The sequence below is a fragment of the Sturnira hondurensis genome, unplaced genomic scaffold, assembly GCF_014824575.4.
Source record: "Sturnira hondurensis isolate 20B ecotype Veracruz unplaced genomic scaffold, ASM1482457v3 Scaffold0001304, whole genome shotgun sequence".
NCBI lineage: Eukaryota > Metazoa > Chordata > Mammalia > Chiroptera > Phyllostomidae > Sturnira > Sturnira hondurensis.
This window is the reverse complement of record NW_028073935.1, coordinates 5,921,611-5,941,473: the sequence shown is the minus strand read 5'-3', so window position 1 is coordinate 5,941,473 and position 19,863 is coordinate 5,921,611.

Genomic DNA, 19,863 nt, shown 5'->3' with positions numbered 1-19,863 from the left:
TCTAGCAAGGCAAGGAGCTGCAACCCTCCCCAACAGGGGGTATTCAGGCTTAAGAGGATTAGAGTCAGGAAGTGCTTCTCCCAGAGAACATGGGGACTCGGGCTTTATCAAAGCTGGTGTGTGTGTGTGTGTGTGTGTGAGAGAGAGAGAGAGAGAGAGAAAGTCCATTGCTCTTTGTTGCGGCCCCCCAAGTCCTTCCATGAAGCCTCCCAAGTGATGGAGTCTGGCTTAGGTTGCCCCCTGCTATGAGGGGTCTTACCCGTCATTGACTTCCAACCAAGCTTTGAGGGCAGAGAGAGGAAACTGAGGCAGAATTTGCTACCAGAGACAAACTTTGTCTCCTGTGGCTGGCACTCCAAAGGTTGCCCCTCGCCCTTAGCCACAAGGGATTGAGATACAAGTCCTAAAACCAGGCAGAGCGGTCTACAACAATTTTCCTATTTCTGGCTACACTCTTATAAATAGGTCACTTTATTAAACTCTGCTTAAATATTCTAACTTCAGAATATCCCAGTCATCTGTTTCCTGGAACCCTGAAACAAATATCAATCTTACTCACATAATACATTCAACTATTTAAGAGAATATTATGTATTAACATGTTGGTAAGAACTATAGATTTCAGAGATAAAGAAATCCTTCAATCCTTTACTTTTTGTTATTTCCAAACACAGTTCTTTTTTTGTCCAGCTTAAAAAAAAAGACAGTAGAAATGTATATGATTATGCCAAATGGTGAGAAATTGTTTAGATAGTGAAGTTAACCTTGGATATTACAATAGCCAATCTTAGACTAGGGAAACACCTGGGGAGGTCTGTGTATGAAAATTGCTTTTTTCACATAGTAATTACTCATGATTGCAGAAAATTTCCTTTCCTCTTCTTGTCTTTCCTCAGCTTCCTCTTATTTTTTTCTCTTTCCTTTCTCCCTCCCTAACCTGGACAAACATAGTTAATTGATTAATTCACCAGTTAGCTCAACACCCTTCTTCCTTGCTTCCTTACTTACCAAAGGTTCTAGAAAGCCAGACATTTGCATTTCCAGAATCCCTGGCAGCTAGGGCTGGCCACATGACCCAATTATGGCCAATGAAACATAAGTGGAAATATGCTAGGGGCTTCTGGGACAGATTTGGCTTCTACTGAAAAGGGACAGAAGTAAGAGGGAGATTATTGGTAGAGCCTTGAAGGCAGATATGACCTCTGGGTCTGCGACAGCCATTGTGTGCCCATGAGACAACCAGCCTTCAGATAAAACAATCAAAGGTGGCAGAATGGAAATAGTTAAAGAGCCTGATCTTTGATAACAATTTTTTCCTGCTGAACAGAAGTTAGCCAAAAACTCAGATTCAGATTTAACACCAGTGATAAAAGCAAAGCCTATTTTAATACACTGTTAATTACTATCACCTGTGGAAGAAATTCCAACTGATACACACCTGTCACCCTTTTTTTCTTCTTTTCATCTGCTTCCCTTTTCCTTTTTCTTCATTCTCTGTTATGAGATGAATTGTGTCTTTCCCTTCTGAATTCATATGTTGAATTTGTGATGTTTAGTACCTCAGCAGGTGACTATAACTGGATATAAGATGTTTAAAGAGATAATGAAATTAAAATAAAATCATTAAAGTGCCTCCTAATCCAACATGATGGTTGCCCTTTAAAAAGAGGTAATTTGGACACAGAGATGTACAGAGGAGAGACCATCTGAAGTTACAGGGAGATGTCCATCTACAAGATAAGGAAAGAGACACCCTTGTGTCTCTGATGACATCCTTGTCTTACACTTCTAGTCTCCAGAACTGTGAGAAAATAAATTCTGTTGTTTAAAATAAATAAGTAAACAAACAAATAAATAAATCAGAAGAAATTTCTAGGGGCCAGAGGAGTCTGAGATCAAGGTTTAGGCAGGTTAGTTCCTTCTGCGGGCTTCTTGTGGTTTGCTGGAAAGCTTTCATATAGCTGATTCCTGACTTCATGTTCACATAGTTTCTTCCTGTGTGCACATCTGCCTCCAAATGCTAAAGGGCAGCAGTCATACGGAACTGGGACCATCCTAATAACTTCATTTTAACTTGTTAACTTCTGTAAAGACTTTGTCTCCAGTTAAGAGTGAATTCTAAGGTCTTAAATATTAAATATATTTTATTATATGCGTTAAATATTAAATATATTTTATTATATGAATATGAAAAGGACATAGTGCAACCCATAACAATGCCAAGCTAGAAATCTTCGAGTCAGCTTTGAGTACTTCCTCTCTTTGCTCCCTGACTTCAATCTTTAACCAAGTTCTTTTGCTTCTATCCATGTCCTACTTACCTCCTTCAGCAAGTCCTTTGTGCAAACAGTAATAGTCTTAAAACCATACAGCACAGGTGGCAGACACAAGGCCCAAGGGTTGAATCTGGCTCTCCACCTTGTTTTACCCAGGCCAGCACCTTGTTTCTAGCCAAGCTCTCATTTAACTGTTAAGGAATAGTTACATTTATACAGTCCTAAAATTACCTTCGGCCCTTTGAAGGCAACCAGGAGGCTGATGTGACCCCTGGTGAGAATGTGTTTGACATCCTGCCATACAGTATCAAGTTTGTTAGATTGCTCTAGTTACTCAAGTAGACACAGTGATTCCCTAGTACTTCTAAAATCAAGTTGGAAAGTCTCTTCCTTGTTCCAAAGGTTCCCATATCTCCCTGGTACACCATCACACCTTGGGGAGGCTGGCTTTCTCAGTGGATCTTACATGTCCACTGCTTCATGCTATTTCCACTGCTTAGAATGCCTTGCTTTGCCTGTTCTAAACTTGCGCATACTTTAAAGGCCAGCCTAAGTCATAGTTCTTCACTAACAATCTTCCCTTAGGTTTCCCTTCTTAGAATCCTACTAGGATGTACTATAGCCAATATCTTATAGCTATGTTCTTTTTTTTCCTTTTTACTACTTCATGTATGTGAGTCTCTTCAAGCAGTCTGTTACCAAACTCAAGAGTTCTAATTAAAAATGAGACATGGTTGTCACAAGGTAGTTTTTGTTTTTTTTTTTTACTGTGTAAAATGTCATCAGCTTTAATTCTTTTTTTTTAAATATAATTTTTATTTAATTCTTGTTCAAGTACAGGTTTCTGTCTTATAATCCCAACCCTGCCCGTCCCCCACCCCATGCTCCCCGCCTCCCTCCCCTTTCCACCCCCCACCCTTAGTTATTGTCCATGTGTCTTTTATACTTGTTCATGTGAGTCCATTCCCTTTTCCCCTATGATTCTCTCCCCTCTCCCCTCTGGGCCCTGACAGCCTGTTCCATATTTGAGTGTCATTGGTTGTATTTTGCTTGCTTGTTTGGTTTGTTTAGATTCCTGTTAATGGTGAGATCATATGATATTTGTCTTTCACCGCCTGGCTTATTTCGCTCAGCATAATGCTTTCCAGTTCCATCCATGATGTTGCAAAGGGTAGTAGTTCCTTCTTCCTTTCTGCAGCATAGAATTCCATTGTGTAAATGTACCATAGTTTTTTGATCCAGTCATTTACCGATGGGCATCTAGGCTGCTTCCAACTCTTGGCTATCGTAAATTGTGCTGCTATGAACATCGGGGTGCATAGGTTCTTTTGGATTGGTGTTTCAGGGTTCTTAGGATATACTCCCAAGAGTGGAATTGCTGGGTCAAAAGGTACGTTCATTTTTAGTTTTCTTAGAAAATTCCATACTGTTTTCCATAGTGGTTGTACCAGTCTGCAATCCCACCAACAGTGAACTAGAGTCCCCTTTTCCCCACAACCTCTCCAGCACTTGTTGTTTGTTTCTTTGTTTATGATAGCCAATCTGACTGGTGTTAAGTGGTATCTCATTGCGGTTTTAATTTGCATCTCTCTGATAGCTAGTGATATCGAGCATCTTTTCATGTGTCTCTGGATTCTCTGTATGTCCTCCTTGGAGAAATGTCTGTTCAAGTCCTCTGCCCATTTTTTAATCGGGTTGCTTGTCTTCTTTGAGTGGAGCCGAATGAGTTCTTTGTATATTTTGGAGATTAAACCCTTATCTGAGGTATCATTGGCAAATATGTTTTCCCAAGCTGTTGCTTCTCTTTGTATCTTGATACTGTTTTCCTTAGCCATGCAGAAGCTTTTAATTTTGATGAGATCCCATTTGTTTATTCTTTCCTTTATGTTCCTTGCTCTAGGGGACGTATCAGTAAAAATATTGCTGCGTAGAATATCTGAGATTTTCTTGCCAAGGCTCTCCTCTAGGGTTTTAATGGTTTCACGGCTTATATTTAAGTCTTTTATCCACCTTGAATTTATTTTGGTGTATGGTGTAAGTTGGTGCTCAAGTTTCATTTTTTTGCATGTAGCTGTCCAGTTCTCCCAACACCATTTGTTGAAAAGGCTGTCTTTACTCCATTTTATGTTATTGCCCCCTTTGTCGAATATTAATTGACTGTAGAGAGTTGGGTTTATTTCTGGGCTCTCTGTTCTATTCCATTGGTCTATGTGCCTGTTTTTGTGCCAGTACCAGGCTGTTTTGATTACAGTGGCCTTGTAATACAGTTTGATATCAGGTATTGTGATCCCTCCTACTTTGTTCTTCTTTCTCAAAATTGCAGCAGCTATTCGGGGTCTTTTCTGGTTCCATATAAATTTTTGAAGTGTTTGTTCTATGTCTGTGAAATACGCCATTGGTACTTTAATAGGTATTGCATTGAATCTGTAAATTGCTTTGGGTAGTATGGACATTTTGATGATGTTAATTCTTCCAATCCATGAACACGGTATATGTTTCCATTTATTTGTGTCTTCCTTGATTTCTTTCTTCAGTGTTGTGTAGTTTTCTGCATACAGGTCTTTTACCTCCTTGGTTAGGTTTATTCCCAGATATTTTATTTTTCTTTTTGCTATATCGAATGGGATTTTTTTCCTGATTTCTGCTTCTGCTGCTTCATTGTTGGTATACAAAAATGCCTTTGATTTCTGGATATTAACTTTGTATCCCGCTGTTATGCCAAATTCATTTATTAGTTCCAGCAGTTTTTTGGTAGAGGCTATAGGGTTTTCCATGTACACTATCATGTCATCTGCAAACAATGCCAGTTTTGTTTCCTCCTTTCCGATTTGGATGCCTTTTATTTCCTTTTCTTGTCTGATCGCTGCAGCTAGAACTTCTAATACTATATTGAATAGAAGTGGTGAAAGTGGGCAACCTTGTCTTGTACCTGATCTTAGTGGAAAAGCTTTTAGTTTTTGCCCATTGAGTATGATGTTGGCTGTAGGTCTTTCATATATGGCCTTTATTATATTGAGGAATGTTCCCTCTATTCCCACCTTGCTGAGTACCTTTATCATAAATGGGTGTTGTACCTTATCAAAAGCTTTTTCCGCATCTATTGATATGACCATGTGGTTTTTGTCTTTGCTTTTGTTTATTTCGTGTATTACATTTATTGATTTGCGTATATTGAACCATCCTTGCATCCCCGGGATGAATCCCACTTGGTCGTGGTGTATGATCTTTTTGATATATTGTTGGATGCGATTTGCCAATATTTTGTTGAGGATTTTAGCATCTATGTTCATCAGTGATATTGGTCTGTAATTTTCTTTCTTTGTTGTGTCTCTATCTGGCTTTGGGATTAGGGTGATGCTGGCTTCATAGAAAGAGTTGGGGAGTTTTCCCTCCTTTTGGATTTTTTGGAATAGTCTGTGAAGAATAGGGGTTAGCTCTTCCTTAAAAGCTTTGTAGAATTCTCCTGTGAAACCATCTGGCCCAGGGCTTTTGTGTGATGGGAGTTTTTTGATTACTTCTTCAATTTCATTTGCTGTTATTGGCCTGTTCAGGTTTTCTGCTTCTTTTTCATTGAGTTTTGGAAGATTATATTTTTCTAGAAATTTGTCCATTTCACCCAGGTTTTCAAATTTCTTGGCATACAGTTCCGCATAGTAATTTCTTACAATCCTTTCTATTTCTGTGGTATCAGTTGTAATCTCTCCTCTTTCATTTCTGATTGTGTTTATTTGTGTCCTCTCTCTTCTTTTCTTAATGAGCCTACTTAAAGGTTTGTCTATTTTGTTTATCTTTTCAAAAAACCAACTCCTGGATTCATTGATCTTTAGAATTGTGCTTTTAGTCTCTATGTCATTTAATTCTGCTTTGATCTTGGTTATTTCCTTCCTTCTACTTGCTCTGGGCTGTCTTTGTTGTTGTTCCTCGAGTTCTTGCAGGCGTTGGGTTAGGTTGTTTGTTTGAAATGTTTCTATCCTCTTTAGGTGAGCCTGTATCGCTATGAACTTCCCTCTCAGGACTGCCTTCACTGTGTCCCATAAATTTTGGGTTGTGGTGAGTTCATTTTCATTTGTTTCAAGGAGTTTTTTGATTTCCTCCCTAATTTCAATCTTGACCCATTCATTGTTCAATAGCCTACCATTCAGTCTCCATGATTTTGGGTGTTTTGGGTTTTTTCCTGTGGGGTTGGTTTCCAATTTCAGTCCCTTGTGATCAGAGAAGATGCTTGGTATGATTTCTATTTTCCTGAAGTTGTTGAGACTGGTTTTGTGTCCTATCATGTGATCTATCTTTGAAAATGTTCCATGTGCGTTTGAAAAGAAAGTGTATTTAGTTTCTTTGGGATGGATGGCTCTATATATATCAATTAGGTCCATTTCTTCTAGAGTGTCGTTTAATGCTGCTATATCTTTGTTGATATTTTGTTTGGAAGATCTGTCCATTTTTGACAGTGGGGTGTTAAAATCCCCTACTATAATTGTGTTGCTGTCAATATCTTTCTTGAGGTCCTCTAGGATTTTCTTTATATATTTGGGTGCTCCTGTGTTGGGTGCATATATATTTATGATGTTAATGTCTTCTTGGTGGATTCTTCCCTTGAGTATTATGAAGTGACCTTCTGGGTCTCTCTTTATAGCCTTTTTTTTGAAGTCTATTTTGTCTGATATGAGGATTGCTACCCCGGCTTTTTTTTCATGTCCATTTGCTTGGAAAATTTGTTTCCATCCTTTCACTTTCAGTCTGTGGTGGTCTTTTGTCCTCAGGTGAGTCTCTTGTAGGCAGCATATGTGTGGGTCATGCTTTCTTATCCATTCAGCTATTCTATGTCTCTTAATTGGTGCATTTAATCCATTTACGTTTAAAGTTATTATCGAAAGGTACTTATTCATTGCCATTTATGTACCTGTGTTCCTCTCTGTCTCTCTCTTTTCCTTCCTTTCCTTAAAGCAGCCCTTTTAGTAATTCTTGTAGAGCAGGTTTTGTGGAGGCGTATTCTTTTAGACTTCTTTTGTCTTGGAAGCTCTTTATTTGGCCTTCTATCTTGATTGAGAGCCTTGCTGGATAAAGCAGTCTCGGTTGTAGGCCTCTGTTTCTCATTACTTGGAATATTTCCTGCCATTCTTTTCTTGCTTGGAATGTTTCCGTTGAGAAGTCATTAGCCAACCTTATTGGGACCCCCTTGTATGTTACTTCCTTTTTCTCCCTTGCTGCCTTTAGGATTCTCTCTTTGTCCTGGAGTTTTGCCATTTTAATGATGATGTGTCTTGCAGTAGGCCTCTTTGGGTTCCACCTGCCTGGGACTCTCTGCGATTCCTGGATTCGTGTGACTTTCTCTCCCCTCATCTTAGGAAAATTTTCTGTTATTACTCTTTCAAGTAGGTTTTCTATCCCTTGTTCTTCTTCTTCCCCTTCTGGTATTCCTATTATTCGGATATTATTACGTTTCATATTGTCTTGTATTTCTCTTAGACTCTCCTCATTTTTTCTGATTCTCTTTTCCATTACCTCGTCTGTCTGGGAGATTCTTTCCACCTTGTCTTCGAGCTCGCTTATGCGGTCCTCCGCCTCATCAATCCTACTCTTCATACCTTCTACTGTGTTCTTCAATTCAGAAATTGTATTTTTCATTTCCTCTTGGCCTTTGCTGATGGCTTCTATTTCCTTTTTCATGCTGGTATAATTTGTGGAGAGTTCATTGTAGCTCCCCTGTAGTTTCTGGTAGTTCGTTGTAAGCTCTTTGAATTTCCTGATAACCAGTGCTTTGAATTCCACATCTGATAGTTGACTGGCCTCTATTTCATCTAACATTCTTTCTGTGGCTTCCTCCTTTTCTTTCATTTGGGGATTGTTTCTTTGTCTCCCCATTGTTTGTGCTGCTCTTCTCGTTGGCCTCAGCTTCTTAGATTGATCTGTTCTGGTACCCTGAGTTTATGGCGTGAACTCCTGTGGTAGGATACCTGTGGAATTCAGTGGTGCAGTCTCCTGTAGGTATCTTGGTCTTCTCTGCTCTCTCTACTCCTCCGGTTGGTGTCCAGCGAGTCAACCCGTTTGGTCTCACTAACTGCAGCAGCCTGAGGGGCTGTTATTGTGGCTCTTCTCGCGCCTTGGTACACTCAACTCGTCTTGCCAGTACCCCCCAAGATCCAGACTGGCGCCTCTCACCCGCACCCTACTGAGAGCAGATTTTCTCCCAGGCTTCCCAGCCCTGGTCTGACATGAGGGTGCACGCTCCCAGCCTGGCTTTCTTGTTCTCGTAGGCTTGGGTGTGGACCTTTCCCTGTGTTGTGGCTGAATACACAGGGCAACTCACAATTCTCCCAAACCCAACAGCAACAGCCCGACTCCCTGTGTTTCCCTGTCTGCGCCGACTGAGTAGGGGTGAAGCTGGTGACTGGCTCTCTTCCAGGGGCCCAGCCAGCAGCCAGAGACTCCCCGAATTTATTCGCCAGCCAGTGCAGGTCCTGTGCCACAGGGATCACCTGGGCGACTCTCAATTCCCCAAGCCGAGGGTCGGCGCAGACCCCGCCCCACCGGAAAAGCACGGGCGACTGGCAGTTCCCCGAGGCCCCTCGGGACCGCGGAGGTGCGCGCTACCCAAGGTCCAGGAAACCGAGGCGCGCCGGCTGTAGGAGCCCGAGCCAGCGATGTCGCGGGTCGCCCAGGTGCCGGGGAGGTGCGCGCCACCCAAGGTCCAGGAAACCCGGTGCCCGGGGGACGCGCGCGGCTGTATGAGCCCGTCGGCGATGGCACAGGCCACTCGGGAACCGGGGAGGCGTGAGCGACTTGCAGCTGGTCCAGCTGAAGATCAATGCTTGACTCACAGTGTCTCCCAGTCCGCGCCAGCTGAGCAAGGATTCAGACGGTCTGCACAGCCTCGCCACCGGCGAGCAGGGATGGAGCTGATCTGTGCCGGCTGAGTAGGGATGGAGCTCGAAACTGACCCACTTCTGGAGGCCCTGACAGCAGTCCGAGATTCCCCGGGACTGCTCGCAGGCAGGCACGGGCCCCTTGAAGCAGGGAGTGCTCTGGCAACTCTCAGTTCTCCCAAGCCAGCAACCTGACTCCACGAGTTATCGGAGCTTGCTTCCGAATGCTCACTCCTCTCTCTGCCACTACTGGAAGACTGATCTCTTACGGTGTTTTCCAATCTGCGCCCTGCCAGACAGGGGTGGTGCCGGTGACCAGTTCTCTCCCAGAGATGGTGTTGCCCACCCTTGGCTCTCGGAGACCGGGGCGGCCGGCCGGGCCCTAGCTTGGCCTGGCAGGGGGCCCCGCCACTGCCTCTGTGCTGCTCCCTCGTACCTTGTTGATTTGTGGTCGTCTCCTCTCCTCAACTTCTGGTCATTCAGTGTCCGCTACAGTCTCTGGAGTCCTGCTTTCTTATATGCTGAGTCCCAGTTTAGCATCGGCTGTGTTCTTCCGCAGATCAGCCAGGTCCTTCTCCGGCGCGTGGAGAGAAGCGGAATCCTTTGTACAAGGTAGTTTTATTTACTTGCATTCAGTAAAGGAGACAGGGAATTCATATGCAAAGGAAAACTTAGCCATTACGTATGTACACTATTTGGTTAATTACATATTGATTTCTTTTTTACAGTTGGCTACATTCGCCTGGTTGGGTTCCTGTGAACATCATTCTATTTACAGCTGGTCTGCCAAATGTGCTACTTTTTAACATTTAACAAGAATAATATCTAGTAATAACATTTAGAACCACCCAGACCTTGAGACCTTTGTCCTATTTACTAGCTTTGAGCTACTTTAGGACAGAGCCATGACTAACATTTCTCTGAAGTCTTCCACCCTGCCCAGCGAAGTGTCTGAGGTATACTAGATATCAATAAATGCTGGTTGAATGAAGCAATGAATGTGTAGGCGGTCTAGAGTATGAAAGAGTGACAACAGGACTGATTGCATGAATGAATGATGATGCTAATGGTAGTATTCTACTGCTGAAAGTCCCTCTAAGTATTCACCTGCACTGATGCAAGGGGCTTTGGTTTGATGGAGGCTTGCTTTCTAAGGGGTGTGCTGCATCTGGCTCTGTCCTTACTTGGAAGGCTGAGGTGACCACAGAAATGTAGTTCACCAGGGATTGAAGAGATGGCTCCAATCCTTCACCTTAAGACCAGTAGCCCAAAGCTCATTTCGGACTATTGTGTTTGAGGCCTGAATGGACACAGGAAAGGCAGTTTAGATCTTCAGGAAGAGCCTTGAGCGCAGTGATTGGAGGTACCTGAGTAGGTTTGATGATGATTTTCTGTGTTTTGACAACCATGGCCTTCCATGAGGAAGGTAAAAAAATGTGCATGATGTTTATTTTTAATTATATTTTATTGATTATGCTATTGTAGTCTTGCCAATTTTTCCCCTTAATCTCCCTTCCACCCTGCATCCCCAGTCCTCCAGCATCCCCTCACTTAGTTCATGCCCATGGGTTGTATGTATAAGTTCTTCAAGTTCTCTGTTTCCTGTACCATTTTGACTTCTCCCCATCTATTTAATGCCTACCAATTATGCTTCTTCTTCCCTGTACCTTCCCCCCCCCCCATTCCTCCTTTCCGCCTCCCCACTGAAATTCCTCCAGGTGATGTCCATTTCTCTTATTCTGTTCCTGCTCTGGCTGTTTACTTAGTTTTTTGTTTTCTTCTTTTATTTTTTTAGGTTCATTTGTTGATAGTTGTGAGTTTGTTGTCATTTTACTGTTCATATTATTAATCTTCCTTTTCTTGTATAAGTCCTTTAACATTTCATATAATAATGGCTTGGTGATGATGAACTCCTTTAACTTGAGCTTATCTGGGAAGGACTTTATCTGCCCTTCCAGTCTTGGATGTAGGTCCTTGCCTTTCATGATTTTGAATACTTTTTTCCAGCCCCTTCTCACCTGGAAGGTTTCTTTTGAGAAATCAGCTAATAGCCTTATGGGTACTCCTTTGTAGGTAACTCTTTTCTTTCCACTTGCTGCTTTTAAGACTCTTTGTCTTTAATCTTGGGTAACTTAATGATGATGTGCCTTGGTGTGTTCCTGTTTGGGTCCAAATTCTTTGGCACTCTCTGGGCTTCCTAGACTTTCTGGAAATCTATTTCATTTGCCAGACTGGGGACATTTTCCTTCATTATTTGTTCAAATAAGTTTTCAATTTCTTGCTGTTCTTCTCTTTCTGGCACCCCTGTAATTTGGATATTGGTAAGTTTCAGGCTGTCCCAGAGATTCCTCAGCCTCTCTTCATTTTTTTTGGATTCTTGTTTCTTCATTCTGATGTAGTTGAATGTTTATTTCTTCCTTTTGTTCCAAACTGTTGCTTTGGGTCCTGGTTTCCTTCTTGTCACTGTTGGTTCCCTGAATATTTTGCCTTATTTCATTTTGGGTATCTTTCATTTGTTCTTTCATTTTTCGGCCAAGCTCAATCAGTTCTGTGAGCATTTTGATTACCAGGGCTTTAAATTCTCCCTCAGAGAGGCTGGCTATATCCTTCTCAGTTAGCTCTCTTTCTGAGATTTTGCTGTGTTCTTTCATTTTGGCCATATTTTTTTGCTTGGGGCCTCTCAGAAGTTGTAAGTGGGTGGGGCCTTAGGTATTCACCAGGTGGGCAAACCTCCTTGCTGCACTGTGGTATTGCCTGTGGGGGAGGGGCTGAAAAGGGGAAAATGCAGCTCACCTGCTCATCTCTAGTGTACTTTTCAACAAACTCTGGTGTGAGACTGAGAGTTTCTTCCACCGCGGCATTGCCCATGGTAGTCCACAACCACCTCTGAGTCCCAGTTTCCCCTTAAGTCAGCCCCTCCTGCACAGCCTGCTGCCTTGCAGCCAGCCCAGCCCCCACGGTCCATTGCCTCACCACGGTTTCACCGCCTTACCAGTCTGCTTGTTCTCTTTGACTGTTTCTTTAATTCCATGGTTGTTGGAGTTCCATGCAGTTTGATTTTCTGGCACTTCTTGTTGTTTATTGATTTTAGGTCAGTTGTTTTTCTCCTTTTGGTTTTGCAAGGAAGCGAAGGGTTTCTACCTATGCCTCCATCTTGGCTGGAACTTTCCCATGATGTTTCTGAAAGCGCTGCCCGAAGGACAAGGGTTTAGTCCTGGTCATTGTTAAAGGTACTATAAAAACATGGTTCAAAAACACTTTAACCAATGGGCTTATTGATTACCTACAGAAACAGAGAAGTAATGAAGATCACTGGCCAAGGTGCAATCCCTGAGGTCAGAGGTCATTTCCTACCCAACTACCCTCCACAGTAGCCCTCACCAGGCCAGAAACAGATGCTACCTCACAATGAAAATGCAAACCTGTTAAAAGTTCTCAGAAGAGAGAAGGGCCACTCCCAACTCAAGATGAAAGCCCTAGATTCTATGAAGGTGGTGGGGCAGGAAATCTCTTGGTAAACTGTTTCTGGTGGGATCTGGGCAGAAGCAGAGGGAAATAGAAGGGCTGCTCCCTCTCTGAAGGTCCTACTTTTATTTGTTTCTGGCCTGTAGTTAGAGAAGTTTGGAGGGTCAAGCCATTAGAATAGATCACCTAAGGACCAGCTTGAAAGTGATGACAGGGCCAACCAGCACCAGCTACATAATTTGCAGGGCTCAGTGCAAAATAAAAATGAGGAATTCCTTGTGCAAAAATTATCAGAAAATATATTGTTAAAAATTAAAAAAGAGACATCAAGCATTAAACCAAATGCAGGGTCCTTTTGAACATGAGACCTGGAGGTCTCAGGCCTGGAGAGCCAGCCATAGACCCAGCACCTGGAGGAACGCAGTGTTCAGTCCAAATCACTCACTATGGTCTCCTGGTCACACCCAAGCTCTCCTGCCTCAGAGCCTGTGTTCTTGCTGTCACTTCTACCTGAAACACCTTTCCTCCCTGCCTTGCCCCATCTTCCTCTTGGGTGGTGGCTAGAGTGTTTGCTTATAATAATATTAATGATACATTTTTATGTCTTTCCATATATATACTATATGTGACAATAAAAATGTTTTTTATGTAAAACAACATGTTTGTACAGCATTTGATCAATGACTGCCAGAATCCAGTTGTGAATTTGTGTCCAGTTATCTCCAAGGAGTCCTCTTAGCAGATATATTCCTTCTTCATTCTGTGAGGATTAAAGGAATCAATACATGTATTGTGATTAAATATCCAGGACGTAGTAAATACTCCACAGATATCACCTGTTATCATTGGCATTAATTCATAATTACTACAGGACATGATTTCTGAGTCAAATTATTATCTGAGATAGTTCTCAGGGTGGGAGGGTTACCCAGTTTTGTCTGTACTTTCTATCTTATGAGTTATAAGAAGTGGAGCACCTTGGGGCATTCCCACATGTGAATGACTCCTACACACAGGCAGAGTGCGATTTCCCTAGAACGTTTGACTAGTCTTCCAGGTCAGCTGCCACTCAGAGGAACACCTGAAAAGTTTCAGAAGAGTAACTTCCTTACTGCACATCTGCTTGGTTTTCCTTCCTCTCTCTCTTCTTTGTTTCCTTTTTCTCATCTTACTTTAAGCCTCTTAAGCACATTAACAAAAATGAGAAAATTTCCCCAACCCCTTTTTTTAACTGCAACATGATTCAGCATACTTCTGATCATTTTTTTTTTGTTCTGGATACATGAATAATATTGATCCTTTTAGGGACCTAGCTCTAGGTGCTTGTCCTATGTGACACAGAAAATAGACTATGAATAATTACAGTGTTGCTTTTTATTCCCTAAAGCTGTAGCCACATTCAAAGCATTTGTCATTTACTTGATATTTTCAAGGTGCTTTTTTGTGGTTTATTAATTTGAAGCCAGGATACAGAGGAAGTACAATTCTTCTAAGGAGTTTAGTTGGATGCTGAGAGAATGTGTTCAGAACCATGAAGCAATTCAGAGATGAAATTGGGATTTGATTTCAAAAATGTTAATGCATTGAATTTTATGCAAGAATAAAATATCAGCAAGTATAAGATAACCCAGGTATTTTGTTGTGGTGGAATTAAAACTCACATGCCATCAGAAAATCCATCCACCTCCTGCATTCACTGGGGTGGATGCTTAGCTGAGGCTTTCTGAGATGTCTTGTGTGTATGACATGTATAGCATGAAACAAGAAGTAATAATGTAGCAGGAGACCTGCCTAGACAAGCCCAGGCAAGTCAGAAGGGCATAGTCCATTTGCTGAGCCACTAAGATAAGGAGGGGTGAGCAACTAAGTAACTAAGAAGTAAGAACAAAAGAACATTGTATGACCCTATCAGCAGCCCTGCTTTCTCAGCAGCCCTGCTTTCTTGCTTCTATAAACTTGCTTCTGTCACGTAGGCTTAGTAAAATCGCTTTCACATGCCTCACTATATAAACAAGCCTCTGCCCGAGTTCGGGACCCAGAATTTGGAGACTGCCTCCTCTGGGTCCGCATGTGTAAATAAAGTTCCACTTCGTACACCTGAAAGCAGCTGAGTTGTTTTCTGTAACAATAAGAAGAGGTGTGGTGGATATGGCAAGCAACTTTGTTTTGTTGCATGGTTTACTCCTATAAGGATGATACAGATCTTAATGGGAGAGGGGAACAAGAAGTATTATAGATCATTATTCCTAGATATATGAAGAGGGAACAAGAATTAGAGGACAATAAGGAATTACTGTGAGTGCTGATAAATATAATGGTGGCTTGTGATGCTATTGCATGATAAAATATGAGAGAAATGTTATAATGTCTGTAAAATACCTAATATCTAAAGTATTTTATCCAAAATTAAATATGTAGATAATAAGAATAAGGATGGAGACTCACTCTGTCCGATTTCAAGAATTACCATAAATCTACAGTAATTAAGACAGTGTGGTATTGGCCTAAAGACAGACAAATAAATCAATGGGTTAGAACAGAGGTTCCAGAAATATACCTACATATATATGGTCAATAGAATATTGACAATGGTGCATAAAGAGTTTGAAAATAAAGTGTTGAGATAATTGTATGTCCACACAAATAGATAAACCCACACCTCTTGCCCAGTACTGAAGATAACAATGAATCACAGACATTCATGTAAAACATAAACTATAAAACTTTAAGGAGAAAAAAATAGCCATTAACATTTTGGTATATTATGTCTTTGTAGTATTCTATTCATACGAAATTCTATCAAATTGTTTATACTCTTCTTAAAACCAGTTTTTTGTTACTTAACATTGCATAATTAACATTTTTCCATTACCCTAAGTGGCTCCTCCTGCCTCGCCACTGGATGCCATTCTCTGGTCTAGAAGAGAAGAGAGCACAAGGACAAGAGACCAATTAAGAACTTGGGTTCCTTGAGTGGGAATCCAGAAACAGACCTGGTGGCCCAGCTCATCGATCCCATAAGGGTGACCTCAGAATAAAGGACATTGACCCTTCTCCAATGACAAACCTCAGAACTGCATTGGAAAGTCAGCTACCACATGACAAATTCTGAAATAAATAAACCTGAAAAGAGTTTACTTCATGAGTCAATTTCTACAACTGTAGAGGCCAGAAACTCCTTGACTTTGGGAGTATTTGGCTTTTTTTCCTTTTGCCTCACTGCTATGTTTTCTAGAACCACAGTACCCTGCAATATCTGTCTATGCCTGTCATCATCTTAAGAAAACCACATAAAATGTAATATACAAAGATATTTTTAGTTCCACCCTTTAGTTTTATTATCATGTGTAAAAATCATTTCTGGGTGTAAGTTAGCACCAGTGAATTCATTCTGGGAAACGGCCTTAAGACTTCCTTCTGGGGGAGAGAGTGCTCTGACAGGAGGGAAGGCGACACTAAGATATATTCAGCCTCCTAGGAGGCAGAGGGGGTTGTAAGCCCATGTGCTCCTGGGGTTGAGTCAGACTGGTGCTACTCTCCTGTGAGGTGTGCAGGCATCATTTTACCTACAGAGTAATTTATGTTCTCTGGTTCAGTTTTCCACTTGAATGTAAAATTTGACATATGAGAACAGTGGCTGGACCACATCTGTAATCCAACCAAAAAAGTGAGTGCCTGGCATCTCATAGGTACAAAATAAAAGCTGCATCAGATGGATGAATAGGATGTATGTACGGATGGATGGGGTGTGATAAAACGTACTAATGTGTTATTGTTCCCACTGTTCAGTTGGGGTGCTTCACTGAAGTGATGAACCCAGACTTCACTCTTGCACACTCCAAACATTAGGCTTCCATTTAGACATTGTTTGTTCTCTTTAGAGGAAAAAGGTAATAATCTCTTCTCTGATTTCTTTATAAAATTCTTCAAGTTGCTCATTAAACAATAGCAATACCACCAAAAACATAGGCACAATCCCTGCTGACCATCTACCCACTGCCAGGGGCCTCCAGCTTGGTGGGATCCATCTACCAAGCCATCTGCATTTGTCCAGTAGGCTCACACATGTGTGCCCCTCAGGTCACACATCCAGAAGGGACCAACCCCATTTCAGCCCTGAAGTAATGTGATCCCAGCCCAACCATGAGGACACCAGTACCCACTCACCTCAGATACCTAAGAAGAGTATAAACAATTTGATAGAATTTCGTATGAATAGAATACTACAAAGACATAATATACCAAGGGTGGGCAGCCTTCACCCTTGTAGTCAGTGGGCCTGTGCCCCTCTGTGGCTGCCAGTTTGCTTCCTTTCTCTGACAGAAAAAAGTTTATAGGGGGTGTGGGTCAAAAGCAAAGAAACTAAGCTTTGAGGTAATTTTATTATAGGTATAGATAGTCACATGAGATATGGGTCAACTGTTTTAAAAAGTTGAAATCCATATAGGACTTTGATTATCATCTTGGCATATTTCTTAGGAGTCTGACCACACTTCCACCATTGAAGGCTCACCTTATCAGGCAGTATCAGGAATACTCAAGTGACACCTGCCTTTAGTTTAATTCACTAAAAGTTTATTGAGGACTAAATGTTCCAGGTACTATGAATATTTGCTTACACAGAATTTACACTTTGGTTGAAAATAAAAGATGATGTGTCTGTAGAAGAACACAAGGCAAGATCTACTCAGGAGTTGAGCCACAGGCTCTCCTACTCCCAGAGGGAAGGAGTGCCTTTTTCTGCTTTCAGACATAGATAGACTCATTCAATAACTCCTAAAGTAGGTCTCTTTATAGAAGGGGAAGTTTTAAAAATGTAAAATATAATGATGTCACACAGAGAATCTCAACAAATATATGTAAAAATTGTTAATAAAATTAATTGGAACTACATAGCAAACAATAAGTGTCAAGACTCTGGGCTCCAATTTCAATGATCTGAAATTCAGTGGCAAATTTAGGCATGATCAACAAAAGATCTCCAAGCAGAAAAATAGATGCAACTGGTTTGTGCACCATTCATGAGTGAGCCCAAAATCTAATTACTGCTTTTTAAAAATTTTTTTATTTTTGTTCAATTACATTGTCTCCACCCCCCACCCCCCACTGCAATCCCTTGCCATACCCGACCCCTACCTTCCACTTTCAATCCTCCCCCTACCTCATTGTCTTTGTCCATGGGGGTGGACAAAGACAATGTGTACACATGTTCCTTGAGTTGACCCTTTAATTTTGTGCTCAGTTCTAACAAAGAGTAACATTCCTGTTTGCTAACCAGAAACTAGTTAACAAAAAGCTATTTAAAAGAGAAAGAATGGAAGCGAGGAAAGGTGGCAGAGGAGTGAATGGAAGTCACATTGACCTCCTCCTAGGGCCAATCTGGAATTACAACTCAATTGTGGAGAAACCACCTGGAACAAACAACTGAGAAATAGCCAGACAGAAGCATAGAAGTTTGGACATACAGAACCAGCTTTGGCACAACCGGTCTGGTAAACAGTGTGGTGAAGACTTGAGAGAGCTGTCTGGGTGCCCATAGGTGGCAGTGCCAGCAGGATAATTAAGGGGCCAGTTGGATCACTCAAAGAAGAATTGAATTTAAACCCTAAGTTAGGATTCCCAGCCTACAACACCAGAGCCCCAAGAGTACACAGATAACAACCAGTGGAAAAAGCAACAAGGTTGCTCTCTGCTAAAGACACAAGGTTGGAGGCACAAAGGCTGTTTAAAGGGCCAACATACAAAATTTAATTTGCAGCCACTTACTAAGCACCCAGGCAAAGGCAGGAGTCGTGTGGACTAGAGATGCTTGAGGACAGACTGGGTAGAGAGGCTTTGGGGAGAGAACTAAGAGTAACGCTAGGATCCTGGCACTGAGTCATCCCCCAGAAGGCAGCAGCCTTTGTGCTCTGACAGACCACTTCCCTCTGAGCGGCAGTTGCCTGAGGGGAAGCAATAGCCCCCACCCAAAGAAGGTCTCTGCCCTGGCCCTTCAGTGCTTAAGCCTGACTACTGAGTCCTAGTGACCAGATAAACAACCAAAGGAGACAGCCAGAGACAATAGATCGCTGCAGAGTGAACCAGAGACTTGAGGAGAGACTGGGGATGGAGCCTTTGGGGAGAGAACTAAGAAAGTAGCAGCTTGTATCTGGTGCTGAGCCAACTCCCATACACAGCAATTATCCTGCTCAGGCAGACCCCTCCCCTCTGAGCAGCAGCTACCAGAAGGGAAACCGTAGCCGCCACCACAGGAGGGATTTGGCCCTGCCCTACAGTGCTTAAACCCGATTGCCCAGTGCAGAGGAGCCATATTAACAATTGAAAGAGACAGCCATTGACAGCAGATCACTGGAAGTATTCAACAGGCTGCCTAAGGTCAGAGGGGGTCAACATCTGACATCACCAGAAGCAGATTCAGAAAGAAAAAAAACAGTGGCAAATACAAGAGACTACTGATATGAAAGCCACTGTGATCTCCATCGTGATTTGCAGTATTTTCTTTCCTGCATAGCTGTACAACATTCATTTCTTGTCCAGCAAATTTGTATATAATAAGTCACTAGATTTTATACTATAGTGTATTTCAATGCACATATTTTGCCCTTCCCTTTTCTTAACCCCTCTTACCTTCCTCTCCTTGCAATACTGTCATTTTAAATTTGGTTTTCTATCTAGGTAGAATTTGTTTCCATTCCACACTCTTACTATTTCTCCCCTGTCCAGACACTCAAAATGAATTCTCTTATCAAAGATCATTTCATATACTTTTGCCCAGCTATTAAAATACCCACATTCTCTCTATACCTGTGACATTTACTAGTTGGTTGTGGGTAGTGTAGTTGTTCTTGCACTGTTTTTTCAAGGTTATCTCTAGAGCGTCACTAATTCTGTTTTTCAAATAACAAATTTTACTGGCCCACTCTCCTACTCTTTTTTTTTAACTCAAATTTTAATTATGCAGTCAGCCTGTTTTTTTTCTTTTCCTTTCTGTCTTTCTTCTATTTCTCTCATCCTACCCTTTTATTTTTATTTATTCTCCTTTTTTCTTTTTATTTGCATCCCAGATTTTAATTTTCCCCTCACCTAGTCTAGTTTTTGTCCCCCATTCTTAGTATTCCCTCTCCCTCTATCATTACAAAATCACTTCCCACTCCTCTAAACAACTCTTAGACTTTTCTTTGTTTATTTTTTCTTGTTATTCCCAAACCACCTATATTAATTTTAGCTCATTTGTTGTTGACAGTACTCTGGTAGATCTT